This window comes from Columba livia, chromosome 11 (genome assembly GCF_036013475.1).
Source record: "Columba livia isolate bColLiv1 breed racing homer chromosome 11, bColLiv1.pat.W.v2, whole genome shotgun sequence".
NCBI lineage: Eukaryota > Metazoa > Chordata > Aves > Columbiformes > Columbidae > Columba > Columba livia.
In genome coordinates this window covers 20,243,342-20,267,837 of record NC_088612.1, presented here as the reverse complement: position 1 = coordinate 20,267,837, position 24,496 = coordinate 20,243,342, and the positions used below count along the sequence as shown (strand labels likewise).

Genomic DNA, 24,496 nt, shown 5'->3' with positions numbered 1-24,496 from the left:
CTTATGGGGTTTGTACCAGAGAGATGTTTGCGCTGTTCTCCCCATCGCACCAGCTGTCAGTCAGCAAGGGATGTTTTCCAAGGAGTTTGCATTTACTGGCTTGCAAGGCTGGGAGGGAGACAGTCGCCTTTTGGCATGGTTCATTTATGAATCAGCGCTGTATAATATCTTGCTTCCATCGGGATTTGTGTACCTTAAATGTAAAAGTGGTTTCCCTTTGTCATGCACGCACAGACAGAAACGGAATAATGTCTAAACCACTTATTTAAGGTTCAAGTGTCTCACCTGCTCTTCTTGGCCAGGAATTTCCAGACTGGAAGATGTCTGACTTGTTATTATCCTCAGATTAGGCAGCAGCAAAGTCGCTTAAACCTGGTTTAAGTGCCAGAATAGGCCCTTTTAATACAACCCTTTCTTGCAACTGTTTTCCTGCTGCTCTGCTCCCAGCCCCCCATCCCCTCACTCTGCCTGGAGCTTGCTGGCCTTGCAAAGAACCTCTTTGGGGCTAGAAATGGATGCTCTTCCCTTCAGAATCACTTTGCTGCCTTGAGCTCTCAGCGTTCCTGCCTAACACCTGCAAAACCCCCCATCCCTCTGGAAATTGCAGGAATCCCTTCCTGACAAATGAGAGGCTGTTGCCAGTGCCAAGTTAACCTGGATGTCCCCTGCGTGCTGCCGTCTGCTTTCCAGCCAGTGCTCTCAGGTAAATGGGCCATTCCAAACCGCAGCACCTGGCCAGCTGGCTCTGTCACCTTGGGTCACTTGTGACTTTCAGGATCCCGCTGCACATCACAAACACGAGCTCGGTCTCTTCCAATGCCTGAGTAGTGCTGGGCAGGCTCAGTTTCTCAGCACAACTCCCTGCCAGCTCCAGCTCTGCCCTTGTCTTTCCCAATTTATGGCACCAACAAGGTTTTTTGCCCTCTCTTTAGCTTTGGTGGGGGACCTTGCAGCTCTCTCTGGAAGGACTTCACTGCCCCTTCTTGCAGGATAGCTGCCAAAAGCTTACATGAGAATCCAGCCCCTAACCACTGGAAGGTTTCTCCTCTCCCTGCCCTCCTGATGAGGTCCCTGCAGCTGCAGCAGCCAGGGAAACTGAGGCAGACATTCGCCCTTGGAGAACCAGGACCCAGCAGCGTCCCAGGCCCTTTCTAGGTTTCTTGTTGGCGGCTGGTGTGACACGCTTGCCCCCAAGGGACAGCTCAGCTGCTAGAGGTGTGTTTAATCCCCCCTGCTCACAGAGCAGGGCAGGGTTGCCCCTGCTATGTCGTCTCTCAGGCTGTGCTTGTCCAACCTACAAGTGCTGCCAGCTCCTCACCTGCTCCATCCTTGGCTGTGCGCCCAGCCCTCCTCTTTTCCTCCTCTACATTCCCTCTCTGGGTGACCTTATTTACAAATTTTGCATATGTAATCTCCTGCTGATGACTCACAGAGTGATCGCTTTCCTCCCAGCCTGTCCAAATTAATTCACAGTCTGTCTTTCAGGCAGTGCTTCGTGGACACCCACCTACTGGCTTCAGCTCAACACAATTAAAGCAGAGTTTTAAATCTTGTGCTTGCTTTTCCCTGCTACCTTTCTTGATGTCTCTTTCTTACCATCTGCTCAACTCTTTGGTCCTCTTTGACTTGACCTCTCTCTAAACACCCGTATCTGGGCCCTGCTGAAGACCAGCCCGTTCTTCCTGAAGAATATCTCCAAAATCCAGCTCCTCCTCCCTGTCTACCCAGCTGAAATCCCTTTGGGATGCCCTGGTTTTCTGAGCAATCAGATTTCTGCCATGCTTATCAGTTCTGCGCAGAGTACCGTGCACTCTTATCACTGGGGTTTTCACTGGGAACCTCTGGTAGTGCGATGTTAAAGGTGCTTGCAGACCCTGTCTCATCAATCCTGTAACAACTGTGTGTTTCTCCTGGGTTACTCCCTCTGCAGCGGAGAAGCAACCTGTAAACCCTAACAAAGCATTTTATCCTTCTTCCAGATTCCTCTGAAAAACTACTGTGCTATCCTGTGTCCCCACAGCAACGTAGCTGATGCGTGCAGCTGCTCCCCAGCATCTGCCGTCGTGTCTGTTAGTGCTGCTTCGCCCGCATACAGCAGCTTTGTGTCCTCTCTGCGTGTCCTTGGGATGTATGAACATTTCTGAGCGTGGGACTGGCCCTCTGAGTGTCCTCAGCGAGATGAGACCATTATGCAGCCTGTAATGAGGGAGGAAAGCGTAATCATTTGGAAGCCTAAATTATTAAGCCTGGTCATTGTGGTTTCTGGGAGCACTGATGGGTTTTAGGGCTTGCAGATCTTCAGTTTCCCAGGCACGTTGCTGTTGTGTTGCCTCTGTCAAATGCAGCAACTTGGGCTCTCCTCCCACAGATTATCTGGGCATGTAAATGACCTGAGACAGATACACTGTCATTTTCTCATGCTGGGATATTTGCTTACACCCCCCTGTGGTATGTGACAATAAAATTACCCCTCTTGTTCCTTTCCCACAGCCAACCTTGAAGGCTTGTCAGTCAGCACCACGTGCACCGTCCTCTATCTGTTGCCTTTGGGACATAGGGGGTGATTTGGGAAGGATCTGTTATGCCCTAATTCGGCTCTGTTTGCCTTTAGGAGAAGGATTCTGGTTTCTGTGCTGTTTCCTCTCGTGCCTACATGGTTCTTTGATCATAACCTGACTCCTCAGGCCTTCAGAATTACAGTTACCTTGTAAGGTTTGCCCATAATCGCAGTGACACGTTGTTTCCTGACAAGCTCTGGACTTTACTTGCTCCTGACTTGTGATTAATGGCCATTTCTGATGGACTCTGATTCTGCTGTTGCCACAAACTTCCTGTTTCCCACCTATATTTGAGTGCTGTTTGGATTTAAAATACTCCTCACCTTTGTTGCTGTCATCTGACCTTCCACGTATTCACTTTAAAATAAGGAAGATTTCAGTCCTGGATCCATTTCTCTTTCCCTTCTGCACAATATACAACCAGACCTGCGCCACTAACTCGGGTGGTGAACCTGCTGCGCTCACCAGCACTCGTTAACAAGGTTCCTGTCTTGGAAACTGAGCAAGGAGCAAGAGAGTGTGTCAGCAGTGATTTCCAGCCCTCGGGCTGGGTGATTTCTATAGAGCCAGACTTTTTCCAGTGGGCCTGATCAAATCTGATGTGCAGAGGCCACATCTAGATCCAGGTAACTTTCTGGAGGCCTGAAATGTCTGAGTATCTAAGGTTGTGCTCTGGAGAGAGGGAAGGGAGAGCAGCCAAGGACGGAGCGATGAGGAAGATGTTGTCCGAAGTATTGGTGCAAGAAGTTCTCTGGCAGAGAGGGGAAAGCACTGACTTCCATTTTTCCGTAATATTTTTTTTGTATTTTATAATATCAGTAGTGGCCTCCTGGTCAGACATTTCACGGGATTTCATGACCAGCTGTGAGAAGGGCCCTTGGCTTCACCTTCTATGTTCCAGCCTTGCATGAGCCTCCAGACTCATTACGGGCATGTGCAGCAGCGCTGATATTACCTGGGGGTTAGCAAGGTAAAGTTTTCCGAGATACTGCTTCTCCTCCCTGAATTCTGGGCAAATAGGGTTCACAAATCCTTATTCGTACAAGCAGAAAATGTCATTATTCTGTTCAATTATAATCCCAAACTTAAAAGTTCATTGAGGCAGGTATTAAATTAAGCAGGTTTCACTTGAGTAAATATTTCCCATTTTGGAGCCTAATCTATCCACTTAATAGTCAAAAGCAATTTATTAATTTTTTCTTTTGGTTCCAAAAAAATAGTAACGTCTGTTCTATTAGGAGCCGTCACTGACTTAAGAGGATTTTGATCCCATTTTATGGTTTGGTTTAAAGAAAATTTATTCTTGTGATAGGTTTAATGATTCTTAGCTAACGTTGTCTTTCCAGCTGCAATTGGACCGTGATAAAAAACCCTTTGGCTTTTGTTAGACTCGCACATTCTCGACTGCCAATAATGATTAATCTTTCCCCCTACAAGATCGTCTTATTACTTGGGCTTGACTTAGGAGCTGCCGTTCCCTCTGGAGCCTGCTCAGGGCTTTGTCCCCGAGCAGCGCAGGTGTCACCTGTGCCACCTCCCTTTGCAGCCTGTCTGTGCCTCTTAATTACTGATTGTGGCTTCCTAACCTCCCCTACGCAGCAAAGCGATTTTGGGAACAGCGGAGAATTAATTGCAAGAGGAATTCCTGAATAACTCCACCCGTGGAAGGTGCCTGTGAAAGCATTACAGATGATTCTGGGGTGTTGCCGCACATACAGGACCAGAGCTTCGTGCTGAGAACATTTTGTGCTTTAATTCATGGCGATATTGCTAGTGTTTTAATGACTCGTGGTAATAAAAACCTTTGGAACAGGAAGGGAAGACACACTTAGCCAATTCAAGAGAGACCTTTGCTGTTAACAGGACACGTGCTTTCTGATCGGCTTCTCACATCGAGCATCAGGGAATTTGCGCTAGATGAATTTGCTGTACTGCCTCCCTGCCTTCACCTGTGGGGTCTTTTGGGCAACGTAATCACACCAGAGATGCTGCACAAAGGAACCTCTTCCCCTTCCTGTGCTCTGAAAGGCACAGGATTGGCAGCTGATTGTGTGAGGAGAAGCGATCAGCAGTGCCCACAATTAAAATAGAAGTGGAAAATGCATGAGACGTTTTGGCTGGCACCTGGAATTTCTTTTAGAAAGCCTTTGCAAACGACCCTGAGGGGTCAGGGCTGTTGTGAAGGCTCAACCAAAACCCTTCACAAAATTCTGGTCACATTCAACAAGTCGTCTCAGCTGGGGAAAAATGGATTAGAGCGTCAGTCTTTTTTGACTTCTTTAAAAAGGAAATTCCTCAAGTTTTCATTTTGAAGAGCCATTTTGTTCAGAAATTTAGCTGGCTGACATGTTTTTAAGTGCACAAAAGTTTCTCAAACCAAAAACAACAGGCATTTTGTTTTGGGCTGTCCAGTCTGTGCCGTTGCTTCTGAAAAATGCATGGAGGGTGTTGGTCTCTTCTCCCAAGTAGCAAGTGATAGAACAAGAGGAAATGGCCTCACGTTGCACCAGGGGACGTTTAGATTGGATATTAGGAAAAAATTCTTCACGGAAAGGGCTGTGGGGCATTGAACAGGCTGCCCAGGGCAGCGGTGGAGTCACTGTCCCTGCAGGGGTTTAAAAGGCATTTAGACGAGGCTCTTAGGGACATGGTTTAGTGCTAGAGTTAGATTATGGTTGGACTTGATGATCCTGACGGTCTTTTACAACTGAAACAATTCTATTATTCTATCAAAAATGGTTTTTAGTTTGGGTTTTTTTTTGATTCAGCAAAGGAGCCTGACAATCTTTTCTTATGGGTTGGCCTGCTAATGTGTTGGTTTGTTTTGGAGTTTGATCTTGAGAGATCCTCCAGATTGCTTGGACGGTCCTACTGGCTGAGATGTCCAGCTCTGTTGGGAGACCCCTCCATCCTCCTCCTGGTCAGAGAAGGGACGCGGGTGGGCCCTGGGAGCCGAGCGGCTGGAGAGCAAAGGCAGGACGAGCCGACTCCTGCTGATCTGGTCAAGAGTAAAGGTGGATGAACATCCCTTCCCCTGCTGATGGAGCAACACGGATTCCTCGCCTCTCTCTGCCTGCCCTTCAACACCAAATGGGTAAGCTTGCCCACTTTCTGTTTTTTTAATCATTGTGCCTGTGTTCCTTTCCAAGTGTTGGGTCAGGGTTACCATATCATGTGTAAGGAGTGTGTTTTCCCTGTCCTTGCTGTTCCAGCTGGCTGCCCATCCCCGTGTACCCCTCTCTAACGCTGTTTCTGGGCTCAGAGCACTTCTCACCTTCTGTGAGCAAAGGCCGTCGTTTCTCACGTCCTGCTCAGCCATTCAAGTAACATAATGAACCCTTTCTACTGCGAGCAGCTCCAGGAGTGTGAAGAGGACTGATAAAGAGCGTTTTTTAGTTTTCACCCTTTTATTTCTGCCACCGAAGCCTTTAATGCCCCACATTCAGCCCCCAGACTGGCTTGGGTTGTCACGCTGGATCAGCAGCCCCTGGTTGTCCCTGGGGGATGCGCTGGCTTAGGTCACGGGTGTTTCAGCTGGACTGACTCACAGGCACTTCAAAGAGGCTTCAACCGACAGGAATCGGGGCACGTTAGAGACACACTGAGGCTTTTATTTTATGCCAGGACTTCAAAATGTTCTCGCTGGTTACTTCTGAGGCCTCATTTTTAACCACTCTTAATATGTGTATATAATATAACATGAGACCAGCTCCTGTGAGCCACACACACAGGACGGATGTCACAGGACCCTTGACGTGCGTTGGAGAGCCAGGGGGCTCCAAGGGGTTCAGGGCTGGCTCCTCCAGGTCTGTTCCCTCCAGCAGTGAGGAGTCAGCGCACCCCACAGCCCCGGCACCGCTCTGGAGCCTCAGGTCGGCCATCCCGGGTTCTGCTGACGTGGCCACGCTGCTTCGTGCCTTTGGGACACACCAGCTCCCTCGGAGTGTGCACTGGGAGGCAGTGCAGAGGTAGCCAGAGGTCCTGGCAGGCTGGGGAATTGGGGGTGCTGGGGTTTTGCTGCTTTTTCTATTCTCTTGTACGTTTGCACCCTTTCCAGACACGCGTCAGCTCCACTCCTGCAGGAGCCCGGGGAGGAACACGCTCCAGCTGCTGCTCCTCCATGGTTTCTCCCCAGCAATGTAAACAGTTTACAGGGGACTTTGTAAACAGCAGATTTGTTTAGGATATTTCCTTAGGATGTTTCCTTATTCAGCAGCACAGGGGGAACACTGCCCTGCCAGCTGTAGGTCTGCAGCTTGTGTTGTCGGAGGGGAAGGTGATGACAACAGAGAGGAAGGAGTTGTGTATGCTCCTGCATTCCCCATGAGCCCGGTGGGTTTGCGGGATCACACACGACTGCGTGGAAATGTTTCTGCATTCAGCAGAGAGGAACGTTGGCATGGGATGGAGCTGCGGCTGAGCCCCACACAGGATGCGGTTGCGTGAGGAAACAGAGTGGACATGAACAGAGAGTTTGTGCTGGGAGATAGATGAGCAGTCTTCAAAGACAGGAGCTTCATTTCAGAAAAGCTCTGCCTGTTTGAGCTGTTGGTTCCCTGGGGGTGCTGATTGTCCACCCAGAGAATGCAGGCTGTGAAATCAACTCGGCTTTCATCCTGGGGGAGTAATATCTGAACATTTGTTCTCTGCCTCCAGAGCTCCCCGCGCGGGGCTTCAGCCTGCGCTCGTCAGGAGGAGCTCCGCGTCCCTCCGCACCCCACCTCTGGAAAGGAGCATGGGGGGGAGAGCCCGATTCCTACCTGAGCTTCTGCATCCACCACAGAAGCTTCGTCAAACTTGAGCTGGACTTAACTCCCAGCTGACCATTAAACCGCAGATGCACACGCTCAACACACAACCAGTTGCAGGAGTGGATGAGGAAAGCTTGAAATTGAGGTTGACGTGCCAAAAAGAGGGTCAAGGTGTGGAGGGGAGCAGCAACCGGAAATGTGTAGGAGCAGCCAGGGGCAGCTGGGTGAGAGGGTGATGTTCCTCAAGCCCCCAAGTGTCTTTTGCAGCTGAGAGTGAGTTTAACCGGCCCTCTGCTACTAAGACATTGCTCCTGCAATGGAGCTGTGAGGGACGGGTATCCGAACAGGAGAGCACGGCTTTTGGGAGGTACCCAGGGACCCCCAGCAGACCCCAAGGAGGAGGGAAAAACCCTCAAATGATACAGTCCACCTGTCTGTTGGGCTTTTTGATTTTTTCTGTTGTCCTGCTTAAGCCTGAGCAGCTTAAGTCTGTGCCAGGCCCTCGAGCCACTACCTCTGTATTGAAACACTCGGCGCTGCTGGCGGGCTGGCTGCCCTGCGCAGGCTGTCGGGAGCTGACAGCGCTTTGTGCTGCTGTATGTTCACCCCGTTCCCTGCCAACCACAAGTCTGAGTCTTGAATTTCCAGCATCCTGAATGAAAAGGATGAGATCTTCAAATGTCACCTCCGATTTGTTGCCAGGGAAGCCCTGCGTGCAAAAGACACAAACAGCTTGACAAAGCCGAACACAGGGAGAAGCAATCTGACCCCGTTTTCCCCAGCGCTGGCTTCCAAGGATGTGGCTGCTGGTTGCAATTCAGGCGTGGTCTCCACCTCTTCTGTTAGCGTGACTGTGTGAGGGGCTGGGGACCCACTGGCCATGTCCGTGTATTCACCAGGATTAGGAAGAAAAGGTCAGCAAGTTCTTTCTGCTTCACTGAGAGCCATGAGGGTATGGCACGGGCCCAGCCTGGCCTGGGAGCAGTCAGGAGGGATGAATTTTGGATGTCTCTGGATGTTTTAAATACCATGCAAAACCCCTGTTTTCCTTTGGGGGATGTGGATAGTTGAGTGCTGTCCAGCAGAATCCTGTTGACTTTCTGGTGAGCTTTAACTGTAAATATTTAAACAAAAAATTAGCTGGTCTTAACCTTAGCAAAATGTAATCCTTCTGTACATAGTGAAATCTGGCTGAAGTCGCATGTGAAGATGAGAGGGATAGTTTGAGGTGATTCCGCAGCGAGCGTTGGGCCACATCAGCACAGAAACCGGTGCATTGCCCCATACGTTTGGCAGCCTGTTCCGCTGGAAGGGCTGCGAGAGCAGCTGGGCTTGCTGCAGAGGATGGAAGTGTGTTGACTGAGTTTAATTTAGTCCAGACCAGGAAAGCAGGAGGGCTTCAGGTCACGGTGGATGAGCTGAGATGCAAGGTGGAATGCACAGGGCTGTCCAGAGAACTCCTAGTTCTCAGCTCTTTGTTTCGTTGCAGGGTCTGGAGTTTTCCTGTAGCTTGGGACCAGTTTTGCTATAAACCCCAAAGCTCAAGCAAGATTTTTAGCTCTGCTTTGAGTAAAATCCCCCTCTGCTCAGCTCACTGCCCTTTGTTTTTTCCCTCTTGGGAGGACAGTGGATGTTATAGGAAGGAATCAGCTAACTCCTTCCTTCTCTTGGACTTTATCGTGTCAAAGGATGGTGAGGAGGAGGCAGGAATATCTCAGGGTACCTCTGCATTCCCTCCTCTTTCTGTCTGCCTCTTTTATTCCTGGAAAACTCTGCTGTGGCCTGGGATAGGGGTGCTGAGCTCCCGGAGAGTGGAGCCGAGTCTGAGGGAAGGGAAAAAGTGTTCAGGTAACTGAGGAGAGGCTGAGCACATGTGTGGATGGATGCAGGGAGAGATGGACTCGTAAAGCCTGGAGATTCAAATACTCCCAAGCAGACCCGAACGTGTAATGAGATCTTCATAAAAACCTTAAATAAGCAGTCGAAGCGGACTGGGGTTCCTTGGAGCTGGTAGTGTTAGTGGAGCAGGGGAGGGGTTGACAGGTCAGGAGTGAGGACAGACCCAGCTGCCCAGGCAGCTCTGCCAGAAAGTCTTTGCATTTCTGCTTGGAAAATATATTTAAAGCAAGTTTCCAAACAAGAAGGAGCTGAGAGCTGCCTCCTGCAGCCCTCTAGTGCCTTGAGATCCCACCTTCCTTTGCGATAAACAGGGGCCTTGCTCAGTTAGGCCCTGTGAGTGGAAGCATCTGGAAGCTCTCACCGTTCACCCCAAATTCACCCAGGCAGGCAGGTCTGTTCCTTCTGTACCCAGCCCCTCTTCCAAAGGGATGTTGTGGGGCTGCACTCCCATGTTTCGGCCTGGACTGAGCTGTGCCTGGGAACCCATCCAGTGGGAGGCACTTGCTCTTCTGTGGTCCAGCTCACCTCTGCTCCCTGTTTCAGGCCTTGGCTTTGGCATAGCAACCTGCTCCTGCTGAGAAACACTGCCTTTGGGTCAAAGTTCATAGAATCCCAGAGTGTCAGGGGTTGGAAGGGCCCTGGAAAGCTCACCCAGTGCAATCCCCCCATGGAGCAGGAACACCCAGATGAGGTTACACAGGAAGGTGTCCAGGCGGGTTGGAATGTCTGCACAGAAGGAGACTCCACAACCCCCCTGGGCAGCCTGGGCCAGGCTCTGCCACCCTCACCCCAAACAAGTTTCTTCTCAGATTTCAGTGGAACCTCCTGTGTTCCAGTTTGTACCCATTGCCCCTTGTCCTGTCACTGGTTGTCACCAGAAGAGCCTGGCTCCATCCTCCTGACACTCCCCCTTTCCATATTGATCCCCAGGAATGAGTCCCCCCTCAGTCTCCTCTTGTCCAGCTCCAGAGCCCCAGCTCCCTCAGCCTTTCCTCACACGGGAGATGCTCCACTCCCTTCAGCATCTTGGTGGCTGCGCTGGACTCTCTGCAGCAGTTCCCTGTCCTGCTGGAACTGAGGGGCCACAGCTGGACACAATATTCCAGATGCGGTCTCTGATGTTGTGATACAGCTGTGGGGTGGCAGAGTGCAGGCACAGGGAGCGCCTCAGTCCCGGTGACGCTTTCTGCCTTGTGTCTGAGCCCTCACTGCCCATCCTTGTGCCGCAGGGGCGTCTGCGAGGGAGTGCGTCTGAGACCAGAGCAGCGCCAGTACGCTGAGCCCTGTTTTGTCTCCAGGCCCCATGACTTCAGCATGACGAGAGATTGCGGTAGAGTTGGGAGCGACCTTGCAAGATGGCAAGTGCCATCTATTTAGTAGGGAAGATGATTGTTAATAAACCAGACATGGTAATAGAGGTGGGAAGGGCTGATGGTTGTAAAGGTGCTCAAAGACCTGGGAGTACCTCGAGTGCTGTTATGTGCAGAGTGTTTTGGTTCTCACTCCTGCCTGCCCCGTATGAGTGCTGGGAGCTCATCCTGCGAGTGCAGGCGATGGGGACGTCTGTAACAATTCCCATTTAGGCTTGACCTTTTGCTGGATATTAAAGCCTTGCTGTGGCTCAGCGAGATGAACTCTGCAGCAAACATAATTCCTCAAGATGAAATATCTCTCCAGTGGGTAATTCCAGCCTCATTTGAGGGTTGTTGTGTTTTTTTTCTTTCTTTCGTTCCTACTGAATCATTTATTCTTGGTGTCAGGAAGGTGCAGAATGACTTTCCCCACTGGCTTTCAGAGCTTCATTGATTCTTCAACTCCCACTCCTGCAGATGTGCTGGAGCAGCAGCCCTTTTGCCTCTCTGGTTTTCCCAGGTGGGGAAGGGGAGGGTCTCAGGACGGGGGGGCCCTTCGGTGAACCCATTCGCAGTCTGGGGGAGATGCCGTCATGTTTTCAGCTCCATAGTCCAGAGGCAGCGTCTTGATTTGTAGGTTTTCTGCCTTAAATGCCTTCTCAGCACTCGGCTGTCTGCGTGGGGAACGGGGGAAATAGGGCACATGAGAACTGCTGCTGAAAGCAAGTCTTGTGCTGGAAGGATGGGGAGTGGGGCACGATCCCAAGTCTCAACTCACCCTGAACGCCTTTGGGACACTGACAGTGGTCACCAGAGGCAGGACAGAAAGAAAAAGGCCAGGACACGTTGCAGCAGCTCCCCTAGAACAGGGAAATAGTGACAGGTGGATGGTAGAAAGGGGAACAGCGAGCAGGATCATGTGCTGCAGTCGGTGGGTATATATGCGTGCAGCACCTATGGCATCCCTGAGATTGTACAGAGCGCCGGAGACCTTTGGCCCTCCTGCTTGCTGTTTCTCTGTTGCCACTTAGCTCGTTGCTCACAGTGGGTATTAATCTGGCCTGTTCCTTCAGCAAAGGGAAACAATTTCCCCCCAAAATATGTGTGCTGAAAAATTCAGTTATTGCACGTGTGCCAGACGGGAGTGACTGAGCCCAGGCCTGCGCCTGTCGTCATCAATCCGTGTGCAGTCCCGTGTCTGAGTTCACTCGTCGCGTTCACCAGTACGGCTCCTGGGACACATGGAAACGCTCTTCTTCTTCGCAGCTGGGGGAGATGGAAGGACAAGAGGCCGGGAGCAGGTCTGAGCCCTTGTGTGGATGCCTCATGTCCAGCAAAACTGTTTGCCAGGCACTTGCAGCTGAGCTCCAGGGCTTTGATTTAAGGAGTTTCAGGCAGTCTGGCCGTGCCCGTTACACGATTCCCCTGCCAAGTGGTTGTAAATGTTTCCATTTGTTCTGTGCTTGGCCCAGTTTCTCCTGTTTATTATCCTAAATGTGCCCAGGACGTGACCCTGCTCCCCCTATCCAGCACTCACTTTAATTCCATTTAACTTCTGCTTCTATGTAAACCACTGTAACATAAGTACCATTCAAAGGGCAGAAAAATGAAGGGAGGTGTGTGCTCACAGAGATGCTGTGCCCTCCTCGGGGTCAGGTACGGTGCTCTGGATGGGTCCAGACCTCCCCGTCCCACTAACAAATGCAAATGGGTGCTGCTGGGGGCTGGAAAGCGATGGAGGGTGCTCAGTGCTGGCAGATATTTAAGTCCCTGTTTATTGCAGTGCTACAGGGGAACAAAAAGGATCAATATTTATTAGTCGCAGAAAGCGTAATTTTGCATGAAAAGCATCGATCAGCGTGTCAGCCGAGACAATGTCATTACATCTTCTTTATGATTTGGTCAACATTGCTAAATTAATAAGGACATTGCTACCCTAGATAGAGCAAAACAGGGGCTGCAGCGGTGCTTAATATCATAGGCTGGGCTTAGGGGCTCTGGCTTTGGCTCCAGTTCTCTACCTTGTTGTTCTGTGGGGTCAGTACCAAAAGAAATGCACTGCTTCAGAGTCAGGTCCTAATTTTTTACTCTTTTTTTCCTAGTGAAATAAACTGCTTGTCAGCTGGGGTCAGGGTGAAATACAGTAATATTTCCTATAATGTAGTATCGTGCAATTATGGGCTTTATGGGATGTTTAGACCATCCTTTAAGGCAACCCAGTGTATGTGGGGAGGATGCCTGTAGGTCCCAACTCTCCTCCGGTTGTTTTGTGCCTGTTGGCTGACCCCAGCCCAACCTGAGCCGTGGGTACAGGTCTCCATTTCCAGTGCCTGGCTTGGCAAAAGCATTCTGACCACTTCACAGGCTGGTTGTGAGCCTTAATCTAGGTGTTTGTAGATAAAAGGTGTTGTCAGATGAAGATGAGTGTCTCTGCCTGGCTGTCGGGAGTGATGAGCGAGGTGTTGTTCCGTACACGCAGAAAGGACCTCCATGTGCATCTGAAATCCCGTTTTTAAGACAGCTGTTGCTGGTTCCGAAGCCCTTTGGTCAGTGAGAGGGGCTGTTCAAGAGATGATACAGACTAAAGCTTGGTCTAAAGGGCCTGGGTAGGGTCTGAGGGTCGTGTTGCATCGAAGAACATTGGGAAGAAATGAGTTTTCAGCCCCATTTTTGCTCTGCCAGTGCAATGCACAGAGCAGGCAGCTTTGCTGCATGGAGTTTTAGTGACCCATTAATTTTGTATTAGGACATAAAAACTGTTTGAGCTGAACAGCGCGATAGTCTGTCCAGCCCGGTATCCTGTCTCCAGCAGAAGCCAGGGCCGGATGCCTTAAAGGAAGGCATAAAAATCCCATAATGCCCATAATTGTGCAGTACTACCCCACGGGGGGAGATTTCCCCTGACCCCAGCTGGCAGGCAGCTCCGACCCCGAAGCAGGAGAATCAATAGCTGTTATGATTTTATCTGAGCTGGTGTCACTGCGGATGCTGTTCTCGTTCACGTAAACGTCTGATCCTGTTGTGAAACTCTCTAATGCTGTTTGTTTTACTGTTCTTTTGATATCCTGGTGAGGAGCTGAACGCTGTTCAGGATGGATCCTGGAGGATCTGCCACAGGCTGCTTATAGGAGAGCAGAAGTGGAGCTAAACCTCTTCCCCACCACCCCAGCCAGTCCTTGCCCCTTTTTGTGCTCATTATTTCATATTAATGCTCCCCATGACAGTGGTGGGGAGGAACATCCCTGACTGTCCTGTGTCTGTTTTTGGCTCAGGTAGTGTCCTACAAGTAGCAATATACCAAAGTTAAGTTTCTTCACCTCTGGAATATTTGCAATATAGTCCTTAGAGAGGGATCATGGAGCTAACGGGTTGATCTATGGCCAGGTGTGACCTCCTCAGGTGTCAGAAGCACTTTCTCATATTACAGTGCCCTATCAATCCTTTTCACCTTGGACATCCCCACCAAACCTCCTGCTGTTAGTTTTGGAGATCAGGACAGCGGCTCTCTGCGGTGTTTGGGAGGAGAGCTTGACATGACTTCAACTCTAAGGAGAACATTTGGTTAGATTGTCACTACATAAGTAAAAAAGTCTCGATTTTCACCCAGAAAAGAAGTCCATCTTTAGGGTGAGAGACTGTGGGTTCTCCCAGCCCCGAGCATGGGAGAAGGCGGAAAGCGAACTACCCAGGAAGGAGCGGCGAAGGTGTGTTTGCCCGCCAGCAAAACAGGAGAGGGGAACAGAGGCAGGAGAGCAGGTCTCGTCATGTAGAACGGGGAGGAGGTGACACAGCCCGGGATAATTGGACCATTAAATCTCCCAAAGGCACCGACACTTACACAATGTGGCTCAGGGAAACAAACGTTCTGGAGTAACAATAACTCTCCAATAGCAAGAGATAATAACCATCTGCAATCATTTTTCTGCTGATTCGGTGCTTAATCCTATTGTTCAGACTCCAGGTCAAATTGTCCTCAGAGCGGGTGCAGAGGCCAGGTGGGTTTACAGGGATGCGCACGTGTGACTGGGAGGAAATTTTGGCTCAGGAATCCATTTGTGAATCTCTCAGTTGCCTGCTTTTGTTTGCTGTGCCTCCTCGCTGCCAGCCCTCCAGAAATCTCCGCAGTCCTCCTGGTCAAACCCCCTTTATTCTGCCCCAATGTCTCCCTGTGGGTCTCATGCACTACAAAGAATGCCAGAACTGCCCGAGACGGTCACAAAATTGGCTTAAAATCCTTACAGTTTACAAATCTGGCTTGAACTCCTTTTATTTATTGTAGGCCTGAGGAGGAGAGGTTTAATCCTTGAACTGCATTCTCAGACTTTGCAGCTGCGAGAGCTGAGAGTGCCTTTTTTTGCAATAACAAAAGTGGAATTTCGCACGCAGACGCAGGGCCCCAGGAGTGAGGAACAACACTCCATTTCTGAAAGCTTCACAGTAAAGTTCGAGCTCTTGGTGATTTGGGGCTTCCAGGACCAATACCTGTCTGGATGAGATCTTTATAGATGCTTAATTCACCAGCTCTAATCCCATGGAGCATATCAGACCCCCCTGGATTGTTGTTCGTGCTGTCAAGTCCAGGCGCAAGCTTTGACCAAGGCGATCTGATGTGGTGTTGGGTTTGTGGCACTGGGTGGCCCTGGCCATGGGCAAAGCCCAGGTCCTGTGTTTGGTGACCAGGTCCTGTTTGGTGCTGGCGTATTTAGGGTGCAAACGTGCCCATAGCTGGAGTGCTGGCAGGAGTCCTGAAGCTGGAGACAGGCTTAAGCTGGCCTTAAAAGCAAAGATATAGAGAATTCTCAGTCCCGTGTCTGGCCAGGTGGGGCATTGCATAATGCCACGGATGTTCAAGTGCAGGGAACTTTGCTGGGTGTTTCTTCTGTCTTGGGTTACTCTGGGCTTCGAGCTACCAGGCTATGGTAGAAAAATGACTTACATATATTAACCACACATTTAGCTGGTTAGACAGGTGCCTTTTTCCAGGGCGCAGATGCATTTGAGAGCGAGTTGATTCAGCATTCAGCTGATCTTTCTCCCACAGCAGCACCTTCCTGAGTAGCTCAGTGCTCCTGAACTGGAGCGAATGATGCTAGTGTGTGAGAATGCCTGCTATGCTTTTACTAGCACTTGGGTGGTGGGATGTGCCTCCCTTTTTATAGTCCCAGCTCCTGTGTTGCTTCTGGATCAACTTCACCGCTTCTCCTGCACAACCACACAGGTCCTGCTAACAGGACAGGGGTGCGACTTTCCACTGGGCACAAAGGGGTTGAACTGGGACAGAAAGATGCCAGACTGTGTGACACGGGTGTTGTGAGACACCGGACTCAGGGCTGGCGACAGCGTGTGGTTGGAGTCTCCTTGGTGCAAGGTGAGCTGGTCATGAGAAGTTTGACTCCCCGTAACTCATTCCCTCCCTGGGGCCATCTGAGCTCAATTACGACTTTCCAGAGATGTCTAGAGAGGGAAGATGCCTGGGATATATTTGTTTTCCTCTTCTTTCCCTTTGATGTCTCTTCCCTAATCACAGGAGACTTCTGCAGCTCGGGGTTGACCTTCTCTGCTCGGGCTGGACCGGTGCTCCCTTGGTGAGGAGGAATTAACGGCAGCGGAGGGCAGGACCTGTGATAACTCAGTCTGGCAGCCCCAGCCCCGTCAGCACCAACGTGATGGAATAGTCTTTGGAGACCCAAAGAGCTTCGGTCAGCGCTTCTTTCTGAGAAGGGTTGTTGCAAAAGGAGTAAAGGAAAGTAACCAAGCCCTAAAAACCTGCAGGAGGGGACAGAAATGGAGACATTAAAAGGTTAAGGTGATGCCGTCTCAGTAATCAGTGCTGGTGTTAGCAAGTCTGGACTCGATCCTGCTCTTCCTACCGATGAAACTCTGCCGCTGTCTGCGTCTGAAGGTGTGAAGCGGTGCTTTGTTCAGCGTCTGTGTGTTGGGAGCAGGGAGGCCCCAAATGTCACTGTCGTCTGTGCTCAGCCCTGCTGGGGAAGCCCCTGGGAGGAAAGGGATATCTGGGCAGTGCAGATGGCATCTGGTGGCACCTGCCTGGCTTCAGAGCTTGTCCCTGCAGCTGTGGGCGAGCCCTGTCCCCTCCCCGAGCCAGGGAATCATGATTCTGCCTTTGGGAGGGTGTCACTGGGCAGAGGTTTCACTTTAACATTTCATTTGAACAAAGGAATAAAAGAAGGGGAATGCCAAAGATTGCTATGCGTCTGTCTCACCCAGACCGTCCCACTGCTTCTCTGAGCCCCAGCCAGACTTTTGAGAGCTGGTTGTGGCTCATTTTTCTGAGGCTGAAGATGCTGCCCTTTAGCAGTTAGTTGGGCTTTGGGTTCCACAAGTTCAGACCTTGGACTCTGTGGCATGTTCTGTGGTGGCACAGCGTGAATGCAGAAACCTCCTTCTTTGTTCTTTCAGCGATGGTGATGTCAAGGTACCGTCCTCTTCCCTGCAGATGCTTTTCATCACCCTCCTATTAAGCTCAGCCAGCTTGTTAACACCGCACACCTTCCAGGACCCAGATTTGTCAAACCGATGGGCTGCTCTTGCTGCAACATGCAGCAGTGTGTTGCAAAATGATTGTTTCCTCACGTTGTACCATGCCAGAACGCTTTTGGGGGTAGGAAGCACCTTTAGTTTGTGAGTGGGATTGCGCCTTATCTCTGCTACTTATATTTCTGTATCCCCTATGCAGCAGTGAGACAACTTGGTGCCCAGGAAGGTTATCCCAGCACCCGCAGCTCTGAGCTTGTAGCCGTTGTGCATCTGGAGGTTGGTGATCTGTTTTGTACATGTGCACACTCGGAGTGCATTAGAGTGATCTCAGCTACTTGTGTCACTGTCCCCCATTCCCCAGGCTCTGGTGTGGGGCTGGATTGACAACTGGCCGGGCAAGAGAATGGCGTCAGTCATCACGCTGGAGCTGCCCCCAGTCAAATATCTTCTGCCACTGATTCTTAGCAGTCTTGTGGCATCCCCAAATGAGGCACGGGGGATTACAAAGCAGTCAGCTTTTGTTTAAAGCCTGACCTTGGCATCGGGCTGTTAGCGTGGCAAGGAGGAGAGATGAGTTAGCTGGCAGCCTGCCGCTGTGTGGCAAGGGCTCTTTAAAGCCTCAGAGGATGCATTAGTTTGATGTCAGCAGCTTTGTTTGTGGCATTCCCCGGAATAATCATCCTCCCTCTGCGTGTGTACGCGGATCTCCTCCCTGCCTGCATCTCTGATGTTCCCCATCCCGTGTCCGAAGAGCACAGACAGATGGAGATGGATGCAGGGCTCTGTGGGCACAGCTGCGTCCCTGACAGACCCCTCTGGTCGTGCACCTGTTAGAACTATACTTAGCATGGGAAAACGTTCCAGGAAAGAGAAAGCAGGGAGAAGCAGGGAGGCAGAAAGGCTGGGAATTTGGCCTCATTCTCCCCCACCACTCCTGAAACCCAAAAAACGCCTCTCAGTAATAGCATCCAAAAGTGACAATGGAGTGGAAAGTGGGCAGCGCACCGAGGCGTGCTGGCGCTGCTCAGAGACAGCCCAAGCGAGTGACGGCTTCATCACTGCTGACTGCGATGCCAGGAGGCCTGGCGTGTTTGTCCTGCTGAGCCCCAGCCATCCGGATCACTCGGCAGCCGCCGTGTGGGAGCTCGGGCAGGTCTGGAGCGAGGCACGTGCTGGGGGTCACAGGCTGAGCCTTCGCCGTCATGAGACGGTGCAGACTCAGCGTCCATCACGTATCATGTATTGCAGAACCTCTAACGTCACCCAGTTCCAGCAGGCTCCATTCCTAAAGCACTCAGCAGGCTGTCTGCCGCGCTTACAGCCATCCGTCTGTCTGTCCACATGTCCATCATCCCTGTGTGTAGCCACCTACCCAGAGAGCTCGTGTGGAATGAATGAGGAAGAAAATCCTCCTTTTGGTGCTCTACGAGGTTCTTGGTGAGAAGATGGGAGGCTTTTCAGCTCTTCTTTACCTAAGTGAAGACCCTGGAGCTAGGTGCCCGTTCTTTGATGGTAAATAAATGTGCCTTGGCCCCTGCAGCCCCTGTTTTGCAGCCAGGGCTCCCTGGGAGCCTTGTGGAATGCAGACCAAGCCGTGCTGTCCTGCCTGAGCAAAGGTGGGTCTAGAGCCCGTCTTTTCTTTTGTATTCTTTTCCTTTGAGAAGCGCTGAGCTGCATTTTCACCGTCAGCACAGGAGGTGCCCGCTGGGCATCTCTGCTGTGTCACTCATGACAACAACCTCTCCAGACCACCCCTCATCTTCCTCCCTGGGGAGAAGCTCCTGAGCTCTTTCTCTGGAGAGAATCCCCTGCCCGGAGCTCCAGCTGGTGAGGAGTGAAACTCAATCAGAAACTGCAGGAAGCTTGGAGTGAATGAGAATCCAGCAGCTCTGCGATGCCTCTGAGCCGTCCCAGCTCCCGGCCCTGCTGACAGGTGCCATCATCCCCCTGCAAGGACACTTGGCTTCGCTTTCAGCTGCTCTCCCGCCACCCTTGTCCGCACGCCCTCACGCAGTTAGCGTTGTGGGATTTACGGCCACCTGGGTTCTTACTTAGCAGGGGGATTTGCTGTACTTAGATAAAAATGCAACAGGAACTTTAAAGTGCTCTGTGGCTAAATTGAGAGCAGTTTTCCAGCCCCCGCAGCTCTCTGCCCCTCTTAGCAAGAAGCGTGAAAAACGTGATACCGCATTTAGGACCCACCAGGCACTGTGGGTTTTACTCAACATTTTCCCTGAATTGTGTCCCTAGTCGATGTTTCCCCAGCCTCGTGGAAAGATCTGGGTGTGAAACCAAGCAGGGATAGGGAATACAGCATATAGTGAGGATATCGGCAATGTCTCCAGCCCATAGGATAAATCCATAATGTTGATAGCTGCCTAATCTGGATTTTTGCGGCACCGATCAATGTGTGTTTACACACCTGTGCAGCAAATGTGAATAGGGGCATCTTGCCGTTTCCAAGCACTTGAGCCCTGCTGGTACCTGTGCCAGCTCCGGTGCCACGAATTGGGTTCTGTGCCATTGAAACTGGGAAATCCGTGTCTCCTTTCAGTGGCCGCTTGCAGGTTTTTCTTCCTAAGTGTGGGAAAATCCTTCTCGTCTTTGCCAACTTTCCCCTGTAGCGTTAGGAAGTGATCCGTAGTGAGAACCATACCTATTCCTGCTCGTGAGCAGGAGAAATGGGAGGTTGTTCGGGATGATGGAGATGGATTGAATTAAACTGGTAAGTGTGGGGTAACTGGGTAACCTCTCTTTTACTTGCAAGGTGCTTAACTTCATTAATGCCATGAAGGCTTTCCTGGAACCAGAGCCACTAGCCAACATAAATTGCTTCTGTCAGTGTGCTTTATTGGACTACATCAAAGTAGAATCGATAAAGAGTTAAAAAAAACCCTCAAAAATGGGCTTACTAAGGCAGACCAAAGCATAAACAGACGAGGGTGCTGTGGAGGTCAGGTTTCGGCCGGCAGTCATGAAAATAGGGGGGTTCTGGGGCTGTCGGGGGGTGACTCGCTGGAATATTCCAGGGGAGGAGAGTTGTACGGGAGTTGTGAACGCGCTGCTGCCAAGAGAGGGGCTCCTCCTGCCTCAGGTTTCTGCCTCCAGCTTGTCACAGATCTGTACTGATATCATTTATATCAGTAGAAGTTATCTGTTTGCAGTTAACCTAGATGAAAGCCTGAATGTCATTATTGCGTTCTAAGGTTGCTGGAACTTGTTAATAATTTAGAATAATGAAGTTAGTCAAATTAATTCCCTCCTAAAACTGAGTTTGTTTGCATTGGCTTGTCTTTTGTAACAGATCTCTCTGCGGGCACATGTTTGTGTAAGCTTTTTGTATGTGCTCCTGAGTGTTTGTGTGCATACGTAATTTCCTTCACCATCTTCTAACCGAAAGAGGCTGAGCTGGCTTTAAACCTTGTGCAAGAAAAATAGTTTCTCCCTGCCTGCGAATATATTCAGGGAAGGTCCACCCCAAAGTGAAGCCGAAGAGCTAAGGGATAAATCCACAAACGCTCCCTCTCTTGAATTATAGCTCAGCATATGTGAAGCTGAAATTCACGCTGCAGCATCCAGACGGTGCCTCAAGCTGGCTGCACATGCCCAGAAATAAAGAAAAATCCCCCAGCCTACCTGTAAAATGACCTTTCTCCCTAACACCGACTCGCGGCTCAGAAGCTTTTTGTGCTGGAACAAGCTGGGGAAGATCCATGAAGTGACAGATTGCTGCTGACAGCGAAAGGCTCTTTCAGCTGCGTTTCTCTACAGCCTCGGCGATATATCCAGGGGCTTGTTAGAGGAACAACAGCCCCAGCCAATAACCAGTTGGTCTAAGCCCTAGAGATAGACCGTCTGTCCCACGCTCTGCGAATGCAGAGGAAATTCAGCTGCCGTCTCGCTTCCCTCCCTGCATGTTATATAGCCAAGAAACCCACCCGTGTATTTATCCGTCCATGGCAATGCCTGTATCTATAAATAACGATGTTTGTATCTGTGTATGCATGTGTGTGCATATTTATGTGTCTGTGTTCAGAAAATGCAAATCCTTTTGTGCAAATCACGCTTTCTTGGAGGAAAGGACAGCCAGGAGACCAGGGCGGATGACATTGTTCTTTCTTGTTGAAGGCAAAACGATTTTAGGGAAAGGGTCTCCGAAAAAAAGTCCAGTTTCGGGAGGCGGCTCAATTGAATTTCTGGTTCCTGGCTGCCTGCCCGCAGGGCCTCTTGTCACTTGTGCTTTCTTCCAAGGAGGCAGAAGGCAGAGCTGACAGCAGCCGTCCCGCCGGGCTGCTGGGGAAGCCAGATGCTTTGCCTCCCCGCTCCCTCCCCCTCCTGCGGCCCAGGAGCTGGAGAATTCACTTGCTTAACTTTTCCATCTTTGCTCTGCAGAGTTCCTGGTCTGACCTGTGGGGATCCCAAGGAATAAATTAACGCCCAGCAAGCACGCGCGAAGGGATTCCTCACTAGCAAGAGACAGGAGTGTGGGCGTCACGCAGTAAAGAATCATTCTGCTTTTGTACAGAAAAAGGTGATATTTTCATACAGAGAGTGTATGCAGAGGCACACTGGTGGAAGTGGGCTGATATATGAGCCTCAGCCTAACGCGAAACCAGGGCAAAGCGTTGTGTAATGTGACTGCAGAGCTGTTCCAGACTCACTTCTAAACTGGCTCTCAGCCCGTGCTGTTGGTGTAACTGCATATAGGTTACACTGTAGGTGATCGCTAGAATATTCTTATGATTTCTTCTGCAAGGACAGCGTGTTCAACCCCTCTCTTTTCCTCTTTGTATAGGACGATCCCCTTTAGATGGTAAGAAATGTAAGAAGGTTTCAGTTGCTGTTGAATTAACATTTCTATATGCATCATTTAACTAGATAATTTGCTGACTCTAAAATTTTGGTGTAATCAAATTGCTTGGCTGTTTGAATGTTCTTAAGTGGTAGTTAAAATGATGTGGAGGACGGAGCCGTTTCTTTAGATTCAGGGCAGGAGCAGGGTACGGTTCTCTAATGGAGTGTGTTGAGACAGGACCTGCCCCGAGTCAGGGGTTGCGCGTTTCCCAGCGCACACGACCCTCGGGGCTCTTGCCTTTCCCTTCCCAGTGCCAACAACCACAAAATGGGGTGGCAAATCGGTGCTTGGTGGCCAGGAAATTATACCCTCTCCCTCCCCAAGATCATCTCATTGCAAAAAGCTCCAAATGCCAGTTAATATGTGAACCCTTCACTGCTAAATTCATCTGAATTGAAAATGAGCATCTGCAGGCGAGTCTGTGCAACCTGTTGGCTCTGCCAGGGGTCATCCAGCCGTCTCAAAAAGCAGTGAAATAGGGTTTCATTAAAATACTTGGTCCCTCTGCCACCTTCCCCACGTTCCTCCCCATTCGACACGTGTTGCTGCTTGTGCCAATTCGGGCAGGAGCGAACGTCAGCCTGGGGCAAACCACGAGCATTCGCAGCCTGCAGCGAGGCAAAAGCTTTTGCCCAGAAGAGCCCTTGGAAATATTTTAATTACACCTGGTTGAACTTGCAATCAGCTAAGTTGAGGTAAAGATCACAAGTGGAGACAAAGTCTAAGGGGAATATTGTGCTTGGAGTCAAATTTCAGCAACATTTTGGAAGCGTTTCTAGTTGATGATGGTTTAGCAGCCAGCACCAAACATCCCCAAATCAAAACAGTTCTGATGTACGTGGAAAACAAATCACAGTGCAGTATTGTCAGGTGGATGAACATGGGGCTTATAAAAGAATCAGAGTATCAGCCTAACCATGCAGGCTTTTCTGAGCAGCTTTATAGTCGGAAGGCTTCTTTAATGGCCTCTGAATCAAAAAATAAGATGTATTTTGTGTTTCTGCAGACTTGCCGGTGAAAGAAGAGCTTGTGTCTGCCTGGCTGCTTTCCGATCGAGTCACCTTTGCCAGCCAAAGCAGATTCTTCGTGCTGCTTCCAAGAGGCACGAGCTTAAACAACTGGTCTCAGAGCAGGGTGTCTCTACAGTCTTAGCCCTGAAGAGAGGTGATTATTCCTCCTTCATAATTCCGTTTCCCATAAGGAAATTATCACATGCAGAGAGGCGTGCACCTTCTTCTGTTCTGGCGACGTGCACCGCTAGAAAGATTTATTTCAGTAATAAGGTCTTTGCAGTGAAACTTAACGAAAATGAGGAGGCAAGTTTATTAATTATATATTTTACACTTAATGAAAGATAATATTTAACAGAAGTAATTGCAGGCGTGTGCCTTGATGTCCCAGTTCATTTTCAGTAATAAATGGTTTGTTGGGCTGATCAGTTACAGAGACAAATCCTGCCCCGTGCTAAGCCCCTCTTATCTCTTTTCATTTGCAGGAGGTGAAATGTTCTCCTCTTCAGTGTACACAGACAAAGCTGGAGCAGAGCTGCTATGTCTCTAACAGTCAAACTACAGCGAAATCTGAATTTTTTGTTCACGTTTCATTGCCTGCTTTGAGGAAAACGGTGATGGTGAGATCAGACATCAGCCTCGGGGTGAGTACAGACGCCGCCCACACCAGCTCTGCCGACACACCGCCATCTGTAGCTGCTTTTCTCCGTTCCTGTCTGGTCTCGGGGATTTCATCCCTCCCGCTGCTTCTAAGCAGCTTCTCCCATTTCTGCTGAAGCATCTTATAGGAGCACGTGTCACACGCATCTCAGGTTGTGTTCAAACCTGGGCCTGGATATACGTTAACTACGGAGTAACCTGACAGGTTGTCAGAGCACATGGCCCTTTGGTATCTGATATAAAGGGTGACTGGGTGTCTTCTTGTATTCTCTGACATTTGTAGGGTGAGAAAGTTTATTTTGTAGATAATTTTTCTCCTCTGCTAACACTTTTCAAGGGAGGAAAAGGAGGTTGGTAGATTGTGCCTCATGTAGGTGTCCGTCTCCCATTATCTTCCTGCTCCCTGGGCTGCACTGCAGAGCCTGTGACACACCATTGAGTGGTTATTTCGTTTTTTCTTTTTATTCCCTCCACTTGAGGGAAGTATCCTACAACATTTTACACTGGTCCACTGCGACTGACTCATGCCACTCGTTTCTGAAATGCAACCAACAAGGTGTGAGTAGTTGAAATGAGTAGGGCCGGGCTGTATCTGCCCTGAGCTTCCAGCCTGGCTTCACCTTGGTCTGATTTTGGAAGGAAAGACTTGGGGCTGAGTCTGGGCAACCAGTGCAACGGGGTAAGTAGTTGTAAGGGCGTCTGTTAAGCTCTAGTGTTGGCTACTCTGCTGTAAAACACAGGGTTTTCTGCAGATCTGTCTTGTAAATATTGAAATGCCTGAGCAGCGGAACCAGCGAGTCTGGGTGGAGATCTGTGAGCTGGAGGGAAGCAGAGAAAGCACGAGTTGCGTTTCTCTTTCTCACGTGTCTGCGCTTCCAATACCTTCCAGAGAGATTTTCATCCGAGGGGCTCT

General features: G+C 50.1%; 1 long non-coding RNA gene across 1 annotated transcript in view; it reads left to right on the top strand.

The window, feature by feature from the left end:
- LOC110366033 (uncharacterized) overlaps nucleotides 1-24,496 on the top strand; it is a 96,764-nt gene that overhangs the window by 18,599 nt on the left and 53,669 nt on the right. The window contains exons 3-7 of the long non-coding RNA XR_010475485.1: nucleotides 4,158-5,652; nucleotides 16,088-16,462; nucleotides 21,451-21,589; nucleotides 22,920-23,077; nucleotides 23,409-23,567. This is a non-coding gene — a long non-coding RNA (uncharacterized LOC110366033). The remainder of the gene's footprint in view (nucleotides 1-4,157; nucleotides 5,653-16,087; nucleotides 16,463-21,450; nucleotides 21,590-22,919; nucleotides 23,078-23,408; nucleotides 23,568-24,496) is intronic.